At 40.7% G+C, this 12,666-nt stretch overlaps 1 protein-coding gene across 2 annotated transcripts in view; it reads right to left on the bottom strand.

Annotated features, from left to right (window-relative positions):
• LOC138594052 (leucine zipper putative tumor suppressor 2 homolog) overlaps positions 1–8,288 on the bottom strand; it is a 39,604-nt gene extending 31,316 nt beyond the window's left edge. For both annotated transcript variants that reach the window (XM_069665146.1, XM_069665147.1), the window contains exon 1: positions 8,104–8,288. The gene's annotated coding sequence lies outside the window, so the exon portion shown is untranslated. The remainder of the gene's footprint in view (positions 1–8,103) is intronic.
• Between the last annotated feature and the right edge of the window lie 4,378 nt (positions 8,289–12,666).

Below are 12,666 nucleotides of genomic sequence, written 5' to 3'. Positions count from 1 at the left end.
AAAATAGTGTGAATGAAATTGAATTGAGCGGCTCCGGGCTTTCACTGTACAGCAGCACATATGTGCCTCCCTGCAGCAGCTGTGAATGTCGTGATCACACTTTAACCACGACCGCAATCACAGCTGCTCATGGGAAAAGGGCATGTTGTTTTTCATGCATATTTTTCTACTCCGTAATCATCCGCCAGTGGCAACAGATGATGCAACGTCTACATGTAAAAGATTCTCTTGATACAAATTGCTTTAAGCTCAGACTTGGCATCCAGTCCAAACATGACAAAATGTTCCCACGTCCGCTGAATAATCCTGACGTCTGAGCCGACGTTATCCGACCAGTCACACCGTGCTTCTCTTTCCATTAACCACAGAAAAATGTTATCAACGTGAAGGCTGTTTGAGCACATCAGTGCTTTGAGCTGAACTGTAACATCTGCATGCCAACAATGATTACAATACATGCACAAAATGTTGCAGTTTTTGCCCTTATTCTTCCTAAGTAGATAAATTACTACTAAGCTTTGTACATGGCTAATGTAAATGAATATTCCACTTATAATGGGTGCATGATGTTGGATTTTAGCTGCCCACAATGCCGATGATACCGATGTACGCACATAATTTTTCCACCCATTTGCAGGGACCTTTTTCAGTCTCTCCTGTAATGGAATTTACATGTTATTCTGCAGACCACTGCCAAATGTATTTGTACCCAAACAAACAGACAACGCTCCTAAAACCTGATAAATATCTGCATATCGGGACGTATCATTAGAGGGATTTGATTTGCTCGTTGAGAAGTGGGCGTAGACAGACGTCCTCCACAGCGCAGTAGCTAGCTAACTGACCGAGCGTTCTTGGTGCTCGGCGGCTAAATGTTGCTGATTGATTGGTTGAAATTGTTTGGTGCTAACTTACGTAAGCACGCGTGAAATTTAGTTTTACCGGAAGAAAAAATGATCGGACTTTAATATAAGAATACTCGTTGAGATATTTCAGTCATGACCAAAGAGATGTCCTAGCAAACTGACTAACGATGCTGCTCTGGCATCTTATCAGGGATGCGTGTGAAACAGTACGTTTATAATGCAGCAGTTTCTTGGGACTCATTCTCAGGGTGGCTGCAGGAAAGGATGCAGCAGGGTTGGTCCAATCTGAGGGGGCACACGTACGCGAAAGATGTATTTTTAAAATGAATACGGTTGTAGAAAGGCTGCAGTGATGCAGGAGAGGTCCAATCCAATTTTTTAGTCATCAGTATTCAAGTGATGAACGGTGTCCTGTTTGTAGAATAAAAAAACCCTTGGTTGTGTCTTTTCCACTTTCCGTCATGTTCAGACGTAAAGCAAAACATGAATCTGTGTTTTTTTAGGAGCCAAGTGGGCTGAAGGGCAAGAGGATGACACTGCTCTTTACTTGTGTTAGAAACAGGATGTATAATGGCTTCGTTCTAATCAAATATTCAAGTAAATCATGACAATTAGTGCTCTTTTATCACCTGTTTTCATGTGCATTTCTATTTGGGCATTAACTAAAAATTCCCAATATTCCCCCCAAGAAATAACAATTACTGTTACGGGTTCTTCCTGGATTCATTGCTTGAAATAAAAAAAACACACAAGAAAAAGAACTGACATGGCTTGATAACATAATGTATCAGAGTTTGATGTAAGTGTCTAATTTGCGATATTTGAAGGCCTACAACCTAAAGCTCGTGATCATTTCTGGAAATCCGACAATCTGTGAAGCATGTGAATGCACCACCAATACCTCTAGCTATTTATCTCAATCAATGAACCAACTCGTAATAATCGTAAAATGTTCTGTATGTACTGAGTGTGAACTTGTTTCTGTACTGAGATGGAGAACAGTTTGACAGAAATGATTGTACTGGAAAATAGGAAGAGGAAATTCCATTAACTTGATTCAAAGCGATTGAAGTTTCCAGTGAGCTTTCAAAAAGGAAAAACTTCTGGCTAAAGTGTTGGAAGAACACGAGGCTGAGGTCTGGCATTAGTCGGTTTAAAGTTTTAAAATATGGATTGTGGTTTTCTTGGTACCATGATGGTCCATTTACATCGAAACTGGGCCATTAGTCAGAGCGAAGGGAAAGGAGGTGACACAATATGGCAATCTGGGAAGTAAAAAAGGGTCTGCATATTAATGCCCGCTGCGCTCAGCACCTGTAAATTGGGACAGAGCAAAAATCACATGAGGTCTCAGGCTGAATAACTAAGTGGGAGGCCTGTGTGTGTCATACATCAGCCGCTAAAGCCTTTAAATACTTTCAATCCTTATTTTCTTCAAACGTTTATAATCACAGACGTCACCTGTTCAGGTCAGGACAGACATTCAGCTCCAGATTAGACAAAAAAATCATAAAGGAGTCCTGACACGTTCCCAGGCTCAGGAATAAGGAGAGTCTGAAAGCCCAACCCCCGTCGCCCACTGCCCTCAGACAGCTGTGCAGTCCAGCTGTGCACCAAACTCAGATCGGGCTCAAAATACCGAACCAATCCAGGAGATGAGTTCATAAACTCTCCGTCTGTAGCGGAGGTTGGTATCATCGTGCAATGTTTTGTTTTGTCTAGCAAACAAAGGACTTTCAGTTTACTATCATGTAAGAGCAAGAAAAACACAGAATACTCTGATCTAAGAAGCTGGATGTTGTGAATAAATGCATACTTAATGTTTCAGCTCTGATTTTAATATAATATTGTGAGACTAAACACATGTCTATGATGTTTTAGTCACTAAATCACGAGCATAGATTGAAGGACCTTTGTGGTGTTAGACTATTCTCTGATTAAAGCAGCAACGCTTTGATTAGCTGCTCCAAGTGTTGTTTATACCTGATGCTGTAATACCACACAGGTGAGTACATGCAATGCAAATGTCAGACATAAAACAAAACAGTTCATTTTTGTTCGTCCATCAGTTTGTGGTGGTGATGCACCAACAGCGGAAACAACACAAACAGTAGAAGAAGAAGAAGACTGACGGGCGAGGTAAACAATAGTGGTTACATATAAATAAATTACATGTAAAGTTTTATGAAGAAGAAAAGGCTGAACAGCATTTTATAAGGCCTTAAGAGTACAAACACGGAGAGCATGATTTGGTGGGAAAGAATGAAAGTGTTTGTTTATCAGAAAAGCCTGCAGGGTAGCTTTAAATGTTTGCGGTCTGACGGGCTGTGTCACAGCTTAGCGAAACATACTTGAGAAGCCATTATGAAGTGAAAAGAAACAATTCAGGATTCTCACGTCTAGTTTGTAATCACTCGTTTGTCACGAACACTTTTAATGTGGTTAAAATGTTTGGTTTAGATCCAAGATAAGGACTGATTAAACAACCATATAGCCTAACACAAGGTAACATAAAAGGTGTGAAGCACATGTTATTCACCCGGCGGAACCGGGTCAAAGATTATTTTCAAACGGATTTCGACTGAATCAGATCTGATGTGAGTCACCCTGTCACAGGGAAAACCTGTTTGGTGTGCCACAAACATTCAAATAAACAGAGAAGGAGATGAAAAAACGTCCTTGGATTGTGCTTTTAAAGGAAGAGGAGGAGGAGTGACGGTGAAGGCCAACTGTGCTCTCTGTGTTTTGCCAACAAACTGCATGTGTTGTGGATTCAGCTTATCGAGTTTTACACACTGTGTTGTGACACTACGGCGGATCCTTAACAACCAGCAGTTTGCCAACTAATCCCCCAACGAATGAAATCCCCTCAACAGAGACGAGTCGAGATTTAGAGACAAGAGAGTTCCAGCTAAGTCCAGGAGCTGCAAACGAAAAGTCCCACACAGACTAAACAGATGTAAAAGCCTGTAGCTTATTTTGCGTCACATTTCATTGTTTGAAAATCCACTTACAGTCACAGACTGATTATTCCAAGCTGTTGTGGTGTGGGAAAGAGTGCATCATTAATTACAGTAAGCGACCAGTGACAGGACAGCAAACTCAACACAATGGGACACTAAATAAACAAAGAAGCCCACAAAATCCTAAATCAGCTTGTCATTAGAGATGATGGACCCTCAGGAGAACACCTCCCTCTGTGTCCCCCTTTGTTGCTTTGTCATCTTAAGTTTCTCTTTGTATTTGTTCTTCAAGGGGACGGTTTGTGTAACCAAACACAAAGAATTCAGGGACTTGACCTTCAGTATAAACAGCCCAAGGGCAATCTTAAAAGCAGCAGGACAGAAGTGTATCACTTTCAGAAAACACATTAAGTATTATGTAACACAGCCCCTTACACTAATAACTACTCACATCTCCATTCCTGTTTTTATCATAAGTCAAACTGGAAAGCAACAAGGTGTGTTAATACAAATAGATGATTAAAAAAGGCACCACCATGTACTGTGCACATACACCCTTATAAACACATACTATACGCACACACTCAAGTGTACTTCGCAAACAAAACAGCCATTTCTCTGCAACCCCTAGGGCCGCAGTACCTCTGCTGGCCACTTGAGGCTGGCTCAAAAGCGAGCCGATCCCCATAAAGGCCCATAATAAAATGCCCAAACTTTAATATGTTTACTGCCTGCCATAACAACACTTTCAGTCTTTATTGCAAAGTCTCTCTTCATGAAAATTATGCATAATTGAAGGTGTGGCCACTTAAGAGACAGGTGGGTGCAGCTGGTCTGCCAGGTGTCACATCGGCTAATTCGAGTCAATGATCTTGACATCTTGGCTGTGTTTGTGGTGCCTTTTGGAGAATGTTTCATGCAAATATAGGACAACTATTATGGGTATCTGCACATAATAATTTGATGTCAGCACTAATAAGCAGGAAATGGCATTTTAGCTTCGCTCGTTATTACTCTAATTGGCCAGCTAATGAATTAACCTTGCATTAAGACTGTACGACTTTAATAACTTAGCATTTGCTAAGCCGGCACTCCTCTCTGGCTCCACCCTTTTGTCCAAATATGGTCACATATAGTGCCACACTGCCAACTTGATTCTTCAAAAAGGTAGATCATAAACCAGTGGGTGATGTAACGGTGGCTACCACCAGGTCTTTTATCCACTGCAAATGGTTATTCCAATTGCCAGCATATAGTGCACCTCCAGGCTGCCTCACTTTAACAACCCTTAAATTATTTATCACATGAAAAGGTGCTTCCTCAAAGAATCTTTTGATGATAAAGGTTTTTATCTCAAGGCCAGAGGAGTATGTAAATATTTGCCACCAAGAAAAAGAGGCCACAGTGAGGGAGTGGTCCAGAGATAGCATCTCAGGCCTGCCAGCTCAAACATCACAGGGATTCAGAAAACAAAGCCGACAGCAGCTTATAAAGCTGATGAAAATACACAAGTAGAGAGTTTTTTTACAGAAAGTTTGGGTCATAACTTTAACCTTCATCTTGGTCTTCTCTTTCAAATAACTTTAACGTTTCTGATTGTCCGACTGCTCTTGTTAACAATCCTTCTCCACGAAACAGATTGATCCCTAAAATACACAATCAAGATCCAAGTATTATGAACCATAATTATATATCGTAGCTTCCTGCAAAGAGTTGGTTTCTTACTTTAAGTCTGGTTGTTTACTGTTAAAATATCAAGCATATTGTAAGATTAGGCTTAGAGCTTTCGACTCCTTTGAAAGTCAGCCTTTGAGATGTTGTTTTTCTATACTAGATTGATTAAATCTGGAATGCTTAGACAGTATTTTCTTTCTTTAGACTACTATTTTAAAGTTCTTGAATTGTCCCCTGCTCTACAACTACATTAACAGATTCAACAACGGATCCAAAAGTGGCACAGACCCAAAAAGCGGATTGAATACTGAATTCAGATGAGTAAAAAATGCCATCACCCCCCCATCCATAAACATGCAGTCATAAATATTCCTGGCATGTAAAAGACAGAGCATGGACACTCTGTAGCCTCTACACGGATGCTAACACCCTGATACGCTTACGAAGCAGTTCTGAATTAATCTTGCCATGTTCTAATAAAATCACTAGTGAAATTATCAATGCAAATAAACCGAGGCCTCCCACTGTCAAGGCTCACAGGCCTTCGTTTGCGGGGCTGCCGAGGTAAGCGTTTGACCTCTGTGTGTGTTTAGGCTGAGGAAATTTGAATACAACATCCTGCAGGGTCGGAGGGGTGAGGGGTGAAGCTCAAGAGAGCTGCTCTGCTGTTTGCTCCTCTTTGTCACTTTATCATCTTGTTTCAAGTATATGGCTTTTGTTTACAGATGAGACAGCTGCACACGGGGTTCTTTTCATAACCTCTTTTCTTAAATAAGCACCTGGAGATTTTTACTTTGCTATAAGACACACCACTGAGCTGCTGCGCCATAAATCCATCTTAAAAGAAATCCAATTTATACGCACAAGCAAACTTCCGTGTGCAAAACAGTGAATTGTACTCTTGTTTCTCCTGGTAACTGTGGAGTTCAGGTCCCACAGTGCACCTGGCGATGCAATAATACTGAACAAACTGATACTAATACTGAAAACTGCCTCTGTGTCTGTGTCTGGCCAAAAGTGGCTTCAGACAGCATTAGAGGGGGAATGCAATTCATTTTAAGAATTCACATGTGTTGTAGCTGCTGCACTCCAGGGCAGGTCATCCAATACACTCGTGAATGTGAACCACTTACACGTCTTACACACAAACAAGACAATACAAATTGTTTCCTCTTGTCGTTTTGTTGTTAACCTGCCACTGTCCCCGTACAAAATGATTGGTGTGCATTGGATTTTTGTGACTTCTTGCACCAATAGATTTTACTTTCAGACAGAGCTAGAAAGCAAACTCCATTAATGGATTTAGCATCTGGATCTAGATTACAAGTCTTGAATTATGCTTAGAGTTACGTCTTTGATTTCCAGATGTAAGAAAGAACAGTGGCATTTTCCTTTAAAGATATAATCTCTAGATTTTCATGTAAATAAATGTCTGTTAAGTCTCTATCCATCACCGACTGAGGTAACACAATGGTGATTGAGCCTATGGCTTGCTAATGAAAGCCTTTGCATTTGCAGTATTACAGACTGGGTGTCTGTGGCGACTTTCACAGAAAAAACCACAAGTGGCGCAGCAGTTAGTAAAATGTTTTCCATCTCCGAGCTGTGGTTGGTCTGCTAGAGAGGGTAGGCGGAGCTAAGCAGTTGCTTTTCCGGTCTCTGCAAGTGTTGTGAGTAAACAGTAATCTACTATGGCTGAACAAACAAAGAAAAATGGATGACTACAGATACAACTTCAAAAATAAGTGAAAATCCAAAGAAAAAGTAACTAATTTGACGCTCAGATGAAGCAAGTCTGAAAAGGAAAGCGACCGTCAGCGAGGAAAAACAAGAGTTACAGCCGGAGCCAACCGTGGACCGTGGTTTATCGCCGTAGGTGCTGCCAAAGAGAATGAGATCTTCGAGATTTTAACTTTAAGCTTAGAGTTAACTTTTTTTGATTTCCAGATGTTAGAAAAGACAGTGCAAGGTTACCAACAACACAAACTGAAATAATAGGCTACATGTATCTTTAATCTGTGGCATGTTCCTTTAAATTGCTGTAAAGTGACTTCAGATGATAAAATAACAAACTTCTTAAAAAGCAATAATGTCCCATATTCATGGAGCAGTATCCAGGTCTGTGGTTCAAAAAAGATAAGATAGAGCAATAAGATTTGTTTTGAGGAGACGGATGGTGGATCCACGATAAGGAAATTGTTTATTTATGATGTGGACTGAAGCTGAAGTCTGAGCAGGAAATGAGTCTGGCTATAGTTTCTGTACTGCACTTTGTTATGTCTGAACCAACTTAATCTGCCATGTTTGATGCACAAGTTTGATAAAAAGAGTCTTCAAGTTATTTAGGAGAGGAAAACAAAGACTTAAGGGCGCCAATTTCTAAACTGTAAGAGTCTTTATTTTGAAAAACTACACTTAATTACGACTAATTCATTTAACCTTCACACACCTGTGCAGATGGGCGGAATTAGTGATTAAGTTAAATTTGACACCTTTCTTTAAAGTATCAATAAACTTGCAGGACATGTATTTCAATAGCTACAACGTAACTCCTTACATTATTCCTGTTACAGTAGATATCCATTAAAAGCTTAACTTACCATGCACGGTGGAGGGGACAGCCCGGGACAGCCGCTCTGTTCTGTCAAGTCTGCTCAAAAAATCAGAATGCGACGGGTTTTTTGTCCCTTTAAAGTCGTCTTATCCACAAATACGTAACTTAACAAAGATATCTGTTCACAAAACTACATGTTAAATGTCTTTCTGTCTCTCTCTTGCTTCTCGTCCTGCCGTGGAAAGCGTGTTTGTTGTTGTGCGGGGATCTGGCCAGGCGGTGCTCGTGTTTAGAGAGAGGAGGTAAGCTAGCAAGAAAAATAACGGCTACATCCGGGTATGACTTTCAAAATAATATACCCTCGGGCCAAAATCGGGCTTTTGACCATTCAACTTTTAACATTTGTTGGAAGCAGTTGAACTTGAACGTGTTTTTTTCCCCTTTCAGATGATTTCATTCAGAGTTTTGTAGCCTGAGGAAGCAATTCTATCCAATATTTACCCCAAAAAAGTGTGGGGAAAAAACAAATACAACATTGTTTAACAGAAATTGGTTTTCTCTTAAAACCCACATATAGTCAACTAGATACGTATGTATAGTCCACTACAGTAAATATAAATTCAGATGTTGCAATCCAAGTAATAGAGGTCAATGTGAATAACAGTACACTAGCGACATGACTACACATATATTACCATGAGAGGTGTTTCTGGTAAAACCCTCTTAGGATCAAACAAATAAACTTGACAATAAACATCTACAGTTTCTACACTGACCATGAATGTAGGTTACATTCAGAAATTACTATTCTTGCAAAATGAGTTGCTTTTATTTTGTAATCTAATTTGCTGGTTTCCTGTCTACGAGGCGCTCTCTCTCTCTTTTTCTCTCTCTCGCTCTCTCTCTCTTTTTCTCTCTCTTGCTCTCTCTCTCTCACATACGCACACACACACTTACACCATTACCCTACAAACACCTCAGTGGCACACTTTTGCTCACAATCTGCCCTACAGCAAAAAGACACTCTCTGGAGCGAGAAGAACATTCTTTAATTAAAGTCAAATATATAAAAACAGCAACTATACACCAACAGCAATAAAGACACTGCAAAGATAGCATATCATAATTAGATATGCTTATATCTATTATAGTTTTACAGTCCAGAGGTCCACAGTACAAAGGTTTGTGTTGAATATTCAGTACCCTAGATTCAGTCTGTTCCAGCACAACCGGTTCTTGGCTCCGTATGCTAAATATGTAGAACGAGGTCATACCTGACTAACCTCAACCCTCTTAGATGAGTCTTTCTGCTCCAGAGGAGTAAAACAAGGAGACATTGTCCCACAGAAACCATGTTGTTTCACATGAGAAGGAAATGAAATAAGAAGCATGTTTTATAAGGTTGAACTCTGATTAACCCTCCAGTCCCACATACCACAAATCCATCTACTTTTAGCAACACTTGCGGCCTAGTAACCAGGAAACAGTCAGTGCTTTAAGCTAAATGCTAATGCTAGCTTGGCAACATGTAATAAGGACAATGCTAACCGTATGTTCACCACCTTACTTTTGTGTTTATCAAATACTGCAATCAGCAAAGGTTCAGGTTGATGAAGTTTTTGTTGCACTGGGTGAAAAAAAGTAAATTAAGTATTGGACAACTAAGATGAAATTGGGAGGGATAAGCATTTCTTGTGACTATTAGTATTAGTAATATAACGTGAATACATGTAACATGAATAAAACTTTATTACATTACCTTGTCAGTTCAGATTGATTTTCATCAGAAATTGTGGTTGTTTAACTGTGTAGACTACAACTCCCATGATCCCGAACTATTACAATATACAATAGAATTTACAGCAAAAAAATACAAAGAAAGAAGTATTAAAGTTATAATCTTGAAGATCTCAGTTTCCTGCTCTTTGGCGGCACCTATGGTGATAAACGGTAATTGCAGGAGCACACTTCCCAGATATCCAGCCAGTGCTGCATGTGTGACGTCCACGGTTGGCTCCGGTTGTAACTCTTGATTTTCCTCGCTGACGGTCGCTTTCCTTTTCAGACTGTTTGCTTCATCTGAGCGTCGAGTTTGTTTCTTTGTCTTTGGATTTTCACTTCTTTATGAAGTTGTATCTGTAGTCATCCATCTTTTCTTTGTTTGTTCAGCCATAGTAGATTACTGTTTACTCGCAACGCTTGCAGAGACCGGAAACCTCCGCCTACCCTCTCTGGCAGACCAACCACTGCTGGCTGATGGAAAACGTGTCATTTTTTCAGCCAAAGTCACCACAGACATCCAGTCTGTAATACTGCAAATGCAAAAGCTTTCATCAGTGGACCATATGCTCAATCACCATTGCCTCGTCCAGTGGTAGATAGAGACTTAACAGACATTTATTTAAACACATTACTTTAACAAGACTATTAAATTTACTTTTATGTCAGTGCCTACCTCTAAAATACCCAGTGTATAAACTCTCTGCATCTTAAGCAGTCGCTAACAAAATTGCCATACATCTGTCAAACAGAAACTCTCTCCTCCTCCTTGTGTACTGCAGGCTTATTCACTCCATACTAGGTTGCACATTTGCTCAGTTTTCCTTCATTTTCTAAGGGTTAAACTGCGTACCCAAAGACATTTGATTTACTGAACTGGGCGGCTTTGTGTAGCTAGCAGGGCTTGTGCATTTAGGCCCTTTGGGAATGGAGGGAAAATTGTCCCGCACTTATCCGGCCTCCAGAGAATTTGAGAAGAGTTGTTACAGTAATTGATAATTGTGTGTGGGTTGAATGCAGCATGTCTGTCGATAATGACTCCCAAAATCGAACCTCTCAGTCACTCGAGCGCTGGGACGTCGTGTTCCCAAATGCTCTCTGCTCCCGACTCGGCCCGGGTTGTGCATACCCAAGATGCCTATCATGGCCCAAAGCAGCCAGCCGATCTGTAATTACGTTGTGTTGGCTGATAATGACCTCCCCTCTGCGTCCACTGTGAGCTCATTTTATTCACAAACATGCCGGATGGAGATAATTGGAGGAAAGTAATTGGTCAGTGACGCTGCAACTCATTTCACACAGAAATGGCCCCCAGATCTCTGCTATTTGAGAGTCCATTTCCTGCAGTGCTTTCCATTACGATGCATTAGGCCGGTGCAGAGGACGCCAGGAGAATGTATTTTTAAGGTTTTCCCAGGTGCTGTATTATGCTTCATGTACTCGTACTTGATATTCCCTTTGGTGCACTTTGCATTTGATTTACATGATGTACAGTATTTTCTGTACAGCACACGCCCAGCTCCCTTTGTATGCCTTTTTCTGTGAGTTACATTTAGAGGAGCTCTTCTCTAAGCAGCTAAGCAATTCTTGTCAGCGTGATAAAAGGACCTGCAAAGACACAAGTAAGCAATCACCCCCATAATTCCTTGCTTTATGACTAAAAGAGTCAAATTGTAAGCAAGGCTCAGCAAAGAGGAAATGAGGTTTAGCTAATTCACATGCACGAATGACAACAAGGGGAACGGGGGGAATGACCTCCTGACACCTGAACCCAAACACACTGCTGCAGGAGAGGAACAAACAAAACCATGTATCATGTTCTCTGTGCTCTCTGACCCGCCCCCAGGCCACATGACTCAACTGAAAAGGCTGTTACAATATGAAAAGCAGCATATTTTATACCACAACAGGCTGAGTGTTTGAACTGATAACATTCGCAATGAGCCTATTAATTATGGTCTTCATAGTCTTGGCCAATAAGTTATGATAACACTGCAGGCCTAATGGAAGCTAATTTAGAAAGCTAGGCTAGGCTAAAAGCTAAACCAACAAAGTAGCAACAAGGGCCAGCTCTCTTACGCCCTTTAACGCTAACATTGTTTAAAAACAAATCATAGACGAGGTTCGTGAACAACAACAGAGTAGATAAGGAAGTGACCATTTAGAGGGAGAGACAGGATAAATCTCAGGAAGTCACAATGTGTGTCATGTGATAACAAGGTAGGGAGGCAAGGCTGACTGTGCACTACGGAAGCCCTAAGCAGACATGCATCCATACATTTTATTTACGCCGTTTTCCCCTGATAACCAGTCATTTTCCAAGATTTTTCTCTACGCTGCACCACCGTAACATCAGACGATATTAACTCGTATCCCCAGAGTTACAAAAGCACAAAACAAACAGGCTGAACTTAGCTCATTAGTGTGGGCAATGGCAGCATGGCATGTCCTGCTCTGTAATATCACAGTGACCAGCCTGTTGTTTTGTTTTCTAGATCGCCGGAAAATTATCCTGTTATCACGAGAAAACAAGCTTTGTTATCTCGAGATTATGGACCAAATTAATCTGTTATAATGGGGAAAACGAGTGTTATGTTATGAAACTTATGAAAAATAAGTTGAGATCTGGAAATTCACGGTTCGCTGGAAAACGGTAAATAAAATGTCTGGATGCACGTGCGCTTAGGGCTTCCATAGTGCTCTAAAGAGATTCTCTGATTCGCTCTACCTGTCTAGTCAGGGAAACTGACCGGAAACACATCATTCAGACAGAACTGTGATTTTTGTCTTTCCAGCGGCGCCCAGTTAGTGACGCGTTTTCCATCAGCCA

Source organism: Semicossyphus pulcher, unplaced genomic scaffold (genome assembly GCF_022749685.1).
Source record: "Semicossyphus pulcher isolate SPU_LCO1_2020_fin unplaced genomic scaffold, fSemPul1.0.p SCAF_16, whole genome shotgun sequence".
NCBI classification, from domain to species: Eukaryota; Metazoa; Chordata; class Actinopteri; order Labriformes; family Labridae; genus Semicossyphus; species Semicossyphus pulcher.
This window is presented reverse-complemented; position numbering and strand designations above follow the sequence as displayed.